Genomic DNA, 14381 nt, shown 5'->3' with positions numbered 1-14381 from the left:
AGAGCTTTCTGAAGTGACTGCCATAATCTTGAGGTGAATCTGTTGTCAATATTAGAGATAATAGATATTGGTACGCCATGCAGTCGTACTATCTCTCTAATGTAAGTTCTGGTTAGTTTCTCCATCTTGTCTGTTTCTTTGATTGGTAGGAAGTGTGCGGACTTGGTTAACCTGTCTAAAATCACCCAGATGGTGTCTAGACCACATGTTGTCTTGGGTAACATGGTTTTGAAGTCCATTGTAATCCACTTCCACTCAGGTATTTCTGGTTGTTGTAGTAAACCTGAGGGCTTTTGATATTCTACTTTGACTTTCACGCAAGTTAGGCACTTTCCCACATAAGTAGCAATCTTTGTTTTCATGTTCGGCCACCAATAAAGTTTCTTGAGGTCCAGATACATCTTGTCTGAACTTGGGTGAACGGAGTATTGGGTCTTATGTGCTTCATTCATGAAAACGTCTCTATATCCACCGAACTTTGGTGTCCAGATCCGGTTTATGAAATAACGAAATATGTCTCCCTTGATCTCTAAGTTCTTCTCCATTCTTCTTAACGCTTCACCTCCCACATTTTTAGGCTTCATGGCTCCTAACTAAGCCTGTTTGATATATGTGGACATATTTGAATGGATGTTTATGGTTAGTGCTTTCACTCTACGACTTGAGTACTCCTTTCGACTGAGGGCATCTGCTACTGCATTGGCTTTGCTGGGATGATAACGAATTTCGAATTCATAGTCATTAAGTAGTTCTACCCGTTGTCGTTGTCTCATGTAAAGCACCCTTTGGTCGAGTATGTGCTGGAGGCTTTTGTGTTCTGTGAAGATGGCACACTTTTTACCGTAGAGGTAGTGCCTCCAGAATTTCAAAGAAAACACCACTGCTCCTAGTTCAAGGTCATGAGTAGTGTAGTTGACATCGTGTGTCTTTAGCTGTCTTGAGGCATAGGCAATGACCTTTCCTCACTGCATAAGTAGACAGCCTAGCCCTTGATTGGATGCATCACAGTATACAACGAAATCCTCTGTCCCTTCTGGAAGAGACAAGATAGGTGTGATGCACAAGGCTTGCTTCAGTGTTTGGAACACAAAATCTTGTTTTTCTCCCCAGCTAAATATTACACCCTTCTGAGTCAGGGTGGTAAGTGGCTCAACAATTATGGAGAAGTTCTGTATGGATCTGCGATAGTAGCTAACAAGACCCAATAATTGACGAATCTATGTGGGCATTCTTGGTGCTGACCAGTTTCTCTATTGCCTTAATTTTGGATGGTTCCACGTGTATTCCTTCTTCGCTGACCACGTGACCGAGGAAAGTTACCTTCCTAATCCAAAACTCGCACTGTGAGAACTTCGCATATAGCTTCTCCGCCTTTAATGTTTCTAGAATTTGTCTCAGGTGCTGACTATGTTCTTCCTTGCTTTGTGAGTAGATAAGTATATCAACTATGAATACTATCAAGAATTTGTCTAGGAAAGGATGGCACACCCGATTCATTAAGTCCATGAACATTGCGGGTGCATTTGTCAGACCGAAGGGCATCACTACAAACTTGTAGTAACCATAATGAGTTCAAAATACTGTCTTGGGAACACCACTCTCCTGGACTCATAATTGGTGGTACCCGGATCTCAGGTCGATCTTCGAAAAGTAATTGGTATCGGTTCTTAATGGTGAGCTTGTTTAGTTCGCGGTAGTCTATGCACATGCGGAAAGATCCGTCTTTCTTCTTCACGAACAGGATCGGTGCTCCCTAGGGTGAGAAGCTCGGTCTAATGAATCCTTTGTTGAGCAGTTCATTTAATTGTGTAGCACCTGGTTCCTGGTACGTATTTCTTGTAATTAATATTCCTTAATTAATGCATTTTGCCTTGGACTCAGTGAGTTGGAGGACGAACTTGCCGAGTAGAAGCGGGATAAGGCACGGGGTCTAAGCTTTGGACTCGGCGAGTTAGTTCCTGGACTCGGCGATTAGACCCTGTCTGGACAAAAACCCTAACCCGGGTGTTTGTACCCTATTTAAACACTCTAACTCGGCCTCCTTTGCCCCTAACACTTCCAGAGAAGCTGAAGATCGAACCCTAGCCCCCCTTATTGTTCTTGTGAGTGATTTTGGCCTTTGTGAAGGTAGTTGAAGCTTAAGAGAAGAAGAAGAAGGTGGAAGAGTGCAAGGAAGGGAAGTAGATCCGACATCTACCCTGCAAGAGGCTTCCATTCAGGTAGAAAAGTTCCTACCTTTATCATTAGTTCGTTAGATCTCCATTTTGTCCCTAATTGGTGGTTTTCAAGCCCTAAAACCCCAAACTCCATGTGTTTGTGCTCTATGATCCGAAAGGACTTCAGATCTGGACCTTATAGGCATCCTAGAAGTATAAAGTCTCTGTGGTTGGAGTTATTAAGGTCCCTATTGAGTGTGTGACCTCTTAAAGAGCTTGGATTTGCCTTTTTGAGCTTATAGGGCCATGCATGCACGTAAAGTTTGCAACTTTACGTGATAAGCATGCCCTAGGAACATAGATCTATGGTTTGAAAGCATGCATGTCTCAGATTTGGCTTGTATGGGAAATTGGTCAAAGGGACTCGGCGAGTCCCAAAGTGGAACTCGGCGAGTTCTATGAAGATGGTCTTAAACTCGGCGAGTTGGATGAACAACTCATCGAGTCCTCTGAAGATTGCCTGGAACTCGATGAGTTGTTCTTCAAACTCGGCGATTCATATGAACTGTTACTAAGTATGAGGGGTTTAAGTGTTGAAAGTCCAACACTTCATATCTGCACGCGAAATTAGCAATTTAACATGTAGCAATAGTCCCAGAAACCCAAATCCTCAAAATGGATGCTCTGGTGAGGATTTGGAAGCGAGTAGGAGATCTGCTCGTAGGGACTCGGCGAGTTGTTCTCGGACTCGGCGAGTCGGATCGCGAGTCGGTCCAATCGTCCCAAGTAGTGAGTTAAGGATGACTCAGTGAGTGGGAAGAAGGTCTTGACGAGTAGGACTGGGTTAGTAGTAGACCTGGCAATGGGGCGGGTTTGGAGCGAATCGACCTTGATCCGAACCCTTTTAACAAATTTCAAAATCTGATCCAAACCCGCTCCGTAACCCGTAGGGTTTTAGATAATCAAACCCATACCCTTATCCACCGAATCAACAGATATCCAAACCCGTCCTGTAACCTGTAAGTTTTTTGAATAATCAAACACATTTTACTTAAATCATAAAATCACATTTATTAAATAAAACCAAGTTTTGATTTAGAAACACATTATGTACTCGAGGACTTTCTATTGGAATTAAAATCATTATTTTAGTTACTTCCAATTGGTTTTTGATCGTCGATTGCATTGATAGAGAATAGCAATTACAAACTTTCTTTCGGTTGATAAATGACCTTATTGATTTATAAATGAAATTGGTGATTACATGATAAAATATAAATGAAATGAAATCATGACTCTTGGGAGAAGACTGGAAGTCTAGAAGTTGAGTCCTCGAGTCCTAAGTAAAAACAATTTAGTCTTTGGCCTTTTCTCTTTGGACTTCTGATTGGAAGTTAATGTAAAATATAAATTTAGGCAATATAAAATATAATTTTATATTTCTAAAATTTATATAGGGTGGGTTATAAACGGAGCGGATCAGTGATGATCCATACCCGACCCTTTTAATAAAAGGGTTAGCGGGTACGGGTCGTTAACGGGTAAACGGATCAAAAACTATGCTCCAAACCCATATAATTGTTAAGGGTTTGGATCGGATCAGGGTCAAAAACCGCTCCATTGCCAGGCCTAGTTAGTAGGATGGGGACTTGGCGAGTCCAGTCAACTGGAAGTTGACTTTGACCAAGGAGTTGACCTTGGACCAGGGGTGGGTCAGTCATTTGACCTAAGGGTATTTATGAGTGTCTAATCTTTGTTTATGATTTATAGCCGGAGGATTACTGGTTCAGCAGTCAGGTGCTTAGCAAGCAGACTTTCAGCAGCTACTTTCGAGGTGAGTTACCTTCCAGTAGCAGTGGGTCTACGGCCACAATGCCGGCCCACCAGTAGGAGTTGTATGATTAGATGATTGTCTCTGTGATATTCATCTAGGGTTGCTACTACCTGTGAGATGTTCATGTGTTAGTATGATATGATGCTATGTGCTAGTGACAGTAGGGGAGATAGTCCCCAGATTACCGGTCGATAGGGCCGAAGGGGCAGTCATGCCCAGCCATACTAGATAGATTATGTGATATGTGCTATGTGGTAGTAGTAGGGGGTGAAATAGTCCCCAACATCCAGTCGAGAGTACCGAAGGGGAGACCAGCACCCAGATATGCTAGTCAGTATCCGGTCGAGAGGACCGAAGGGGAGGCCAGCACCAAGATATGCTAGTCAGTATCCGGTCGAGAGGACCGAAGGGGTAGGTCGGGCACCCAGATATGCCTGACAATACATGTATGTTATGTGGTTATATGGTATGTGGTACAGTGGGGGAAAGCACTAAGCTTCGTGCTTACGGTTTTCAGTTGTTGTTTCAGGTACCTTTTCTGTCAAGGGGAAGGAGCAGGCGCGGTAGCGGCGCATCACACACACACGCTCTTTGTTTTCCGCACTATGAGACATTCTGGGATTTGTACTCTGACATTATTATGTTTTACGTTTTGGTTTACAGACACGAGACATGTTTTATCATATGATATGATTGATGGGTTTTGAGTAATACATCATTCCTATGGTGTACATGCAAACCCTAATAGCTTTTGGATCTAGTTTGTCTAATGAACATGCAATTGAATATCCAAAGCTATAAACCCTAGATCTAGCATACAATTAATCATATTAACATAAAATAGGGTTTTGATCTTACCTTTGATTGTTATATAGCAATAACAATCAATCCTTAGCTTCAGAAAGCTTAGTGCCTCAAATGTTGCACCTCTAACGGAGTCACAAACACCAGTAAGCAACTTGGATGGATAGGAGAAGAGAGGAGGCACCCAAAAACGTCTAGAAACCCTAAGGAATCAGTTGGCCACGTTTTTGGTGCTCTAGGGATCCTTAAATAGTGAGGCTATTGGGGTTATCAAACAAGGAAACCCTAATTTGACTGCTTAGGCCCTAAGCAGCCCATGGATTCCTTTAACATATCCCTTGGACGATTTATAATGGGCTTCCTTATAGAATTCGTCCAACCTATATATTATTAGGTAATCCATAGCCCAATTGCAATTATCTTATAATTACAAATCCAGTCCCCTAAGTTTAATTAATGTATTTTTTTATTAATTCTTGACTATTATTAATTAAACAATATGATTTCTCTTTTAATATATTATTCATATAATATATTAATAAATCATAATTAATCCTCTTTCTCCATAAATCATTCTATCAAGTTGCTTTGGTGAAGGCAACCCAAAAGGACCATGCACAATCGGGTCAAGTACATACCAAAATAGTTATGGACTTAGACACTAATCCAACAGTCTCCCACTTGGATAAGTCTAATAACTATTCTGCGTATAACTTTAGATCCTGATTAGTAATCGTAGCTTTCAAAAGCCGCTGTCAACTCTGATCTTATCAGAAGCATGTCCTTTAGATAAGGGATCATATATTCCTTTATTCTAGATATCGTATAGACATGAGACATGGATTTTGATCATTCTCTCAGTCAATGTTCTGTTTCCCGATTTCCGATTTATGACGACTTACAACAGACTACAATTGAACACATCAACTTAGTCTCAGCTTGGTCAAGCGCTTATGTGCCATCACTAAATCATCGAGGGGCCCAAAGATATCGCTTTTATCCCACTCTGGGTAAAAGTAATGGATAAACTTCTACTCATATGCTCGCTTGCATTCACTCATCGAATCACAAACAACAATAAGTTTTATGACACCAAGTTACTGGTGCATTTACTTATCATCAATGTGCAACCGACCAGCAAATAAAAACTCACACATCTTGGTTTTAAGAATATACAATATTATCGACTCACAATCACTCGTGATAAAATCCATGAAGTGATTCTTGTGAGTGTGGGTTTAATCCAATGCTCAAAATCATATTCATAAGCACTCATGGACGTTGCAGCAAACCTTTGCTATGTCTAATACACTTTAGACAATCTACAAACCAATTCATGACAGTCTTCATTCATACCTACTTCCAACATATGAACGACTGTGGACCATTCAAATAATTTGATTATTCTGAAATAATTAATTATTCAGGAAGTTAAAACATGAAAAGTGAAACACAAGAATATTACTAATCCTATATGGTCCCAAACCTTTGAGTATAAATAAAACACCTTTTATTCATCACCATATCGATTACTCATTATTTGTTGTTTCTGTTAATTAACTTATTACTTGAATTATTACTACAATTGTCCCATGCTCTTAGCATGCACAAAATGTTTACCTACGGTCCTTACTTTGTGAAATAGATCAAATGAACACATTTCCAATCATACTCATTTCACAACTCCCAATCCTTATCACAAGTGTAAGAATATCAAATTCTTGCCACTTATAGAATATGTTATATTCTAACGTTTCATGCAACGATTCTTTCGTAATGTCACTGCACTAAAGTCACAATGACTATTGCCAATGAAATTACAAAGTCCTCTATTGGAGATTGTTACTAGACAATTCCATAGACGTGATGTCTCTCACTCAAAGTACATTCCTTTGAACATCCTTTTGCATATTTTTTTTAATCTAGACATAGACTCTCAATATCCAACTCCCAATATGGAAACATTTCCATATTTGCCATATGACAACTCATTCTTAACAGAATCTTATCTATTCATAATAATGTCGATATAGTCCATCCAATACCATACTTCCAACTACTCATAAGCGACCAATCCTCAACGAACTTTGGATCGTCCTTTGATAGTTGTTTAATTATCTTAGTCAAAACCGATTCTTGTCCTTTTTCCCTCTTAATGCGCTAGACATTTGGAAAATTTTAGAATGGTCAAATATTATAGCACTTGCAATCGATCCTATACCCGAAGCGTATGAGACACGATGTATAATGTCTTACATAAAGATACGATACTTTATCAATCTTCTGCCATAATATTTTATGTGTCACGTTCTTACAGTTCGAACTATAAAGAGGGATGCCGTAAGCATAATCAAAATTTAAGAACACACTATGTATCCTTTTACTAAATTTATTAAAATTTCTCAATCTAAGCTTTAGATTTCGAAACGAAGTACAATATTCTCTCCCTTAATTATAGAAAAACAACTTTTCAACCCTTACAACTTTGCAAAGTATAACTCTTGTTTTCTATAATTAATATTGCTAACTTGCAATACTTTCCTTAATAATCATACAAGCATAACATTTATGCTCCCACTATCATGATGATTATTATCATATAAGCATAACACTTATGGTAACACGAGTGCCCACCATGTCTTCCAAGTAGTTTAGCAACTTACCCTTACATATCAATGTACTTTCCATCGATCAAGTTGCTTTCTCTTTATGCATTCAAATGAGAACTCATAGAACTCACATGCATAATTAACTCAATTGGAATGGCACGGAAACAAAATAGTGTCAACACAATTGGTTGTAAGCCTTAAGTCGTGTGCTAGTGATGATTGATAAGGTTTATTCTTGATTTGTTCTTGAAACCTTTCAAGACCATTAAGACTCCCACTAACTCCTTGACATATAAAATTCTCTTGTCAAGAAACATTTCTTAACAAACAAATATTCAAGAGTTAGTGTAGCTTTTATCAAGACAAAACACTTCACATAATTGGTCCTAGTTGGCACAACTTACCAATTTCAAATGTGCAAGAATAAGAGAACTTTCCAAATTCCACATTTGTTGAGTGTTATAAACCTTCTTAAGACTTGTCACTCAATTCAAAATCTTGGAGTGTAACTCTAAGACTTGATATTGGAACGAAGTACGATTGATTTCTTGATTTAACCATTTCCACAATTCTCGATTCCTCTTCTTAGACATACAAATGTACTAAGACTCACTTAGAGGTAGGGATGTCAAAAAGTCTCGTGGGACCCCGATCCCTTGGGGGCCCCGTCCCATATGGGGGCATTTGTTGAAAAAAATCGGGGATGGGGGTGGGGGCGGGGGCAAGGTTAACCCCCATTTTAATTTTGGGGGCGGGGGTGGGGGTTGGTAGTCCCGTCCCGAAACCCCCGTGGGGGCCCCGTTAACAAATTATATAAATTGACATATATTAATTATATAAGTATAATAAATAATAAAATGATTTTTACGTATAAAAATTCAACAAAAACATGTTTTTAAGTTGTTTGTAACATGTAAAATTATGTTATAAATATCTATTTGTTACCCAAAAAATAGTTTCTTTTAGCCCAAACAAGAACTTATTTTAGCCCAAATAAGTTAGCCCAAAATTAATCGGGGGCGGGGGATGCAATCCCCGTCCCGTTTGCCCCCGTTGACATCCCTAATTAGAGGATCAATTGAGATATGGTTCTTAATCATTAAGACCTATCATAAAACATAATAAAAGGTACTCTACCTTCTTCTTAGAATAGAGAAATTTTTATCTTTTTGCCTACTTGATTCTTCTTATTCGTTCTGGTATTGATTGAAACTCTTTCAATCAACTCAGAATTACACTTAATCTTATAAGTATAATCATATGTACTAAACTTTTAGTAAATCATGATGAATATCTTTGTCACTCTTGTGGTGTACTAAGTCAATGCACAACCTAGTGTACTTGATCTCCTAGTCCTTCAATTGACAATTTGTCAAAGAATTTGTCTAAATTTCCCAAATGTGAAAGTTTTTCATTCATCATACAATACATGTTGCATGATTCCAAGTTTTTTTCCAATTGAAACTAGGACGATGAGAAACTCTCCCTATTTGCTAAATTCTCGACATTTCCACAAATAACATAATTAAGAATCAAATCCATTATTGCTAATAATAGAAACATTCAAACATCAATTTTTCATACACACCATTGCAAGGATAAATAAATAATATAAAATCAAAATTTATTTTATTGCGGAAAAATTTGTCCTTAAAATGCAATTCAATTGAAAAACTATGTTAATACATATTTCTTAGCAATCTATTCTAACTCCAAGTAGTAGCTCAAGAATCTAATCTTCAAGCAATGCGATCGAAATCCATTTCTTCACGATAAGATTCAGCTCACTTCTTCCCTTAAGCTTCCTTTCTTTTCTTCGATCCTACAAAATATCAAAATGTAATCTTAACACATCATGTATTAAGAATCTAGAATAGTAACTTAAAAGAGTTAGTTAATGGATTTCACCTGAAGTAGAGCCATACGTTTTGACTCTCCCATCTCTTAGATCTCTCAGGTAAATAGGGCAGCTTCGTCTCCAATGCCCCTTCTCTTGGCAATGGAAGCAAATGGACTCCTTTGTCACAACACATTGGACAATCATAGACTTAGTTCTTTCTAGACTTTCGATGTTGCCAGTGTCCATTGCAGTTTGGGAGTTTGACTCACCAGACAAATTTGCTTGACCAACACGCCAAATCATTGCTGATTCACCAACTATAAGCAAATAGGTGAGATCAGTGAGGGTCACGTTGTGATCCATGTTATAATACTCTCTAACAAACTCACTATAAGATTTAGGAAGCGACTGAAGAAGCCAGTCAATAGGAAACTCTCCTAAAATCTCGACACCCAACATCCTTAACCTATCAATGTGTGACTTCATCTCTAAGACGTGTGCACACACAGGTTTCCCATCTTCGTGCGTAATTTCCAATAGGGCTTGAGTGAGCTTGAACTTTTCAAGCCTTTGAACTTGTGGGGTAGGAAGAACAATTGGAGGAGGTGAAACATGATCTCTTGTTCCTCGATTGAATCGTGGAATATCATTTTCATGTGGAAAGCTTGTTCCACGGGATTTGGGAAGACCATAGTTGTCATACTATGACATCTACAAAACGGGAGAAAATTCAAGTTAAGTTGATTAGAATCCTTGATGTGACACCCAAATGAAACATTGAGGCTAGGATCCAACACAATACTCTACAACCTAGAAGAGGGATGTCATAATCTAGTTAAAGAATATTTGAAGGTAGGTAAATGACGATTTACCAATTTCCACCATGAAAAAAAAAAGAAATTTAAGTTTCAAATCTATTGAAAATTCCTAGAACTTTTGAGATTCATTGAACTTTTCAATGGCATGTTTAAATCTCGATATGCTCCTCGATTTGTGACTGGGATGTCGAGGATCACAAAACAGGGTGTGAATAATCATGCAAACTTACATGGTGCCCCCAATGTTACAGTCACCTATTCGATGTGCCGGTTAACAACACACACTCAACCGAACTATGACAAACATTGAGTCGCCCTTTGCTACCTTTTCTTAGAACAATTTAGTGTGTCGGTTAACCACACACGTTCCACTAACGTCTTCGCAAGGGCACAAAGTGTAATTTCATGGAATTGCATCAATTCACTTTTGCCTAAAGTAACTAAGATTAGGAATTTTGTAAACATTTAGTTACTTTATTATTCATTATACTTTTAATGAGGAGAGGGTTTGCCCTATCCTACCCGTTCGACTAACGACCCTCCACCAATCAAGGAAGCGGTAGATGAGAGTGGACACCCATTAAACAGCCATTTTATAGGCCATAACCTTATACCCCCCTTATAGATCGGCTTCGTGAATGAGGCCTACTAACGGTAATACTAACAGTTTAAGTTATACATATATAATATTAGACTTTTAATGTTATATATAGTATAAGGGTGTATTTTACGCTTTTAAAATACTAGGTGGTCTAATTTAATAAATTATACTTTTAATTTAACTAAATGTAAACCAAAACTTTATGGATTTATTAAATCTCTTTTAATTATACACCTTAATTAATTAATAAAACCATAAGGGTGTAATTTGAACTTTTCAAAATACTAGGGTTTAAGAATTTAACATTTTCAAAATTAAACTTTTAATCAACTTTTAAATTCCAAAACTTGAGGGCAAGTTTTGAAACATTTCAAAACATTAGGGTTTAACTTATTTAAATTTCAAAAAAAAAACTTTGAAGTTCAAATTTAAACTATAAAACCTAAAGGGAGTAATTTGAAACTTTTCCAAACTTTATCAAGAATATTCTAGATCACAAAATTCAAATAAGGCAATTAACACTTAATTGGTGGTTATCTAATTTGACCTAGTCCAAATTATTGCTAGATAATTCACCAAATAATTCAAATAATTAAATCTAATCATATAAGGAAATAATTATTTAATTAATATGAAGTTATCTTTTATTTTGGCAAAGATAATCACCCAATATCATAAAAATATGATTTATATCAATAAAAAACGTTTTGGTAACTATCCCACAGCCAAAGGAGCACAAAATCCCGAAATTACCTCTTTCTGACGAGTTGACTCGTCGAGTCAGGCATGGACTCGTCGAGTTCACCATGGAGTCGGCGAGTCCAGCCCCCAGAAACCTTGATTTTCGATTTTTAAGCAAGAATAATCCATAATAGCATCAAATACATCAAACAGACAGTCTTGGCTCTGGTACCACTGATGGGTTTTGAGCAATACATCATTCCTATGGTGTACATGCAAACCTTAATAGCTTTTGGATCTAGTTTGTCTAATGAACATGCAATTGAATATCCAAAGCTATAAACACTAGATCTAGCACACAATTAATCATATTAACATAAAATAGGGTTTAGATATTACCTTTGATTGTTATATAACAATAACAATCAATCCTTAGCTTCAGAAAGTTTAGTGCCTCAAATGTTGCACCTCTAATGGAGTTACAAACACCACTAAGCAACTTAGATGAAGAGGAGAAGATAGGAGGCACCCAAAAATGTCTAGTAACCCTAAGGAATCAGTTGGCCACGTTTTTGGTGCTCTAGGGATCCTTAAATAGTGAGGCTATTAAGGTTATCAAATAAGGAAACGCTAATTTGACTGCTTAGGCCCTAAGCAGCCCATGGATTCCTTTAACACATCCCTTGGACGATTTCTAATGGGCTTCCCCATAGAATTCGTCCAACCTATATATATATTATTAGGTAATCCATAGCCTAATTGCAATTATCTTATAATTACAAATCCAGTCCCCTAAGTTTAATTAATGTCTTTTAGCCACAAAATTAATTCTTATTAATTCTTGACTATTATTAATTAAACAATATGATTTCTCTTTTAATATATTATTCATATAATATGTTAATAAATCATAATTAATCCTCTTTCTCCATAAATCATTCTATTAAGTTGCTTTGGTGAAGGTAGCGCAAAAGGACCATGCACAATCGAGTCAAGTAGATACCAAAATAGTTATGGACTTAGACACTAATCCAACAATGATTGACTGATATTTTGTTACAAACATTTTGCAAATCACTTAATTAAAAATGAAATTTTTGGCCCGTATATTTGGGATGTTACGAATTGGCTGGATAATTCCTGCATCTCTGCTGGTGCTAGAGGATACGGGGATTTGGCTACGAGGCTAGCTCCAGGAATTATGTCGATTCAAAACTCGACTTGGCGTTCTGGAGGGACTCCTGGGAGATCCTCGGGAAAGATGTTAGGAAAATTACAGACTTCGAGAATGCTCTCGAGGTCTTTTACTTCTTTATTCTCGTCCACGACGTGGGCTAAGAACGCATGGTACTCCTTGTGTAGATATTTTTGGGCTTTGAGGCAAGAGATGATGCAAAGGTTCGTACTGGGTTTGTCACCATAGATAATGAGGGTTTCGCCATTTGGCAGATTAAGGCGAACGACGTTCTCGTAGCATAGAATATCAGCACGGTCAAGACATAATAAATCCATGCTGATGACGACGTCGAAACTTTTTATTGTGACCGGCATAAGGTCGATTTGGAAAGAGTTATCGTTTAGTGTGAGGGTACAGCCTATGTATATGTCGTTAGTGCTCTCTGTCTGCCCATTTTCCATCTTGACAGTGAATGTTTCATTTAGAGATTGTGGTTTTTGTTTGAGAAGGCGTTTAAATTTATGGCTCACGATACTGCTCTCCGCACCACTATAAAATAGTATGCATGCATACGAGTGATTGAGGAGAAACGTACTCGTGACCACTTTAGGATCTACTATTGCTACCTCCTTTCCCATGGCTAGCACTCTTCCCGCACCGCCACCATTCTTTGTCTTTGAGCAATCCCTCTTATAGTGACCTGTTTCACCACACCCATAGCACGCCTGACTTACTCCAATTTTGGGGGTCTGGGTGTTTGATCGCGCCGATGCCTTACAGAAACGGGCAGTGTGCTCCTTCCTGTTGCAGATGCTGCAGTGTATCTCTCGGTAGGGTCCGTGGTGGTGGAAATTACATTTGTTTCACTTTGGTAGGTTCCCAGAATATCTACTGGGAGGTGTTGGAGTAGTAGGAACAACAACATGAACAGTAGCAGCATGAACTGCCACTATTTGTTGCTTTTTTGAGGGTTCCTACGATGATAGGCCCTTTCTTTTGTTCCAGAATTTTTTCTTGCCGCCACTTTCTTTGGGTTGCTCGGGGACGGCTGTCATGAATCCTTGACGAACCCCATGATCTACGTGGGTCTGTGCCAGACACTTTTCACTGTCGAAAGTAAGTGGATTTGCAAGTATTACGTTCCCTTGGATCTAAGGAGAGAGTCCCCATATGTCCCTTTCCACTTTCTTACTTTCCTGGGTGACCATCTAGGGACACAAAATAGCCAGGTCACTATATCTGGCAGTGTATGCAGCAATTGGAGTCCTTCATCGTCAGACCCCAGAGCTCCTGCTCTAGCTTTTGCACCTCACCCCTCTGGCAGTATTCTGCTATTATTAGCTCCTTTAAGTCATCCCAACTCATGGAATTGGATAATGGGAGAGTCAATGATTTGTCTTGGCTGTTCTACCAAGAGAGGGCTCTGTCTATGAAGGTGCATCCTGCAAATTTCACTTTGCTAGTTTCAGGGCATGCACAGACTTCAAATATTGATTCGGTCTTCTCGAACCAGCATGTTAAATCGATGAAAACTCCGGTGCCATCAAAGGATCTGGGTTTAGCGTTTGTGAAGTCTTTATATGAAAACTCCCTTAGGTGTCCATGGCTATCACCTTGGTTAGATGGGTTGGCACCACTACCCACCCCACTAGTGCCACTTGCATTGATCTGCGTCATGGTAGCTGCCACGGCGGCGGTTACTGCTGCTTGGAAAACAATTAGGTCATACTGTGGAGGTGGTGGTAGTGCATTCATTGGCTGGTTGTTTTTTTTTCCTGTTGGACTTCTTTGGAGGCATCTTTCTCTATAATAATTTTAAGAGAAAGTGATGATAAGTCCTCTATAATGGTCATGAGTCAGG

This window comes from Lactuca serriola, chromosome 1 (genome assembly GCF_051521515.1).
Source record: "Lactuca serriola cultivar US96UC23 chromosome 1, Lser_US96UC23_V15, whole genome shotgun sequence".
Classification (NCBI taxonomy): Eukaryota; Viridiplantae; Streptophyta; class Magnoliopsida; order Asterales; family Asteraceae; genus Lactuca; species Lactuca serriola.
The sequence above is the reverse complement of the archived record's forward strand: the minus strand, read 5'-3'. Positions refer to the sequence as shown.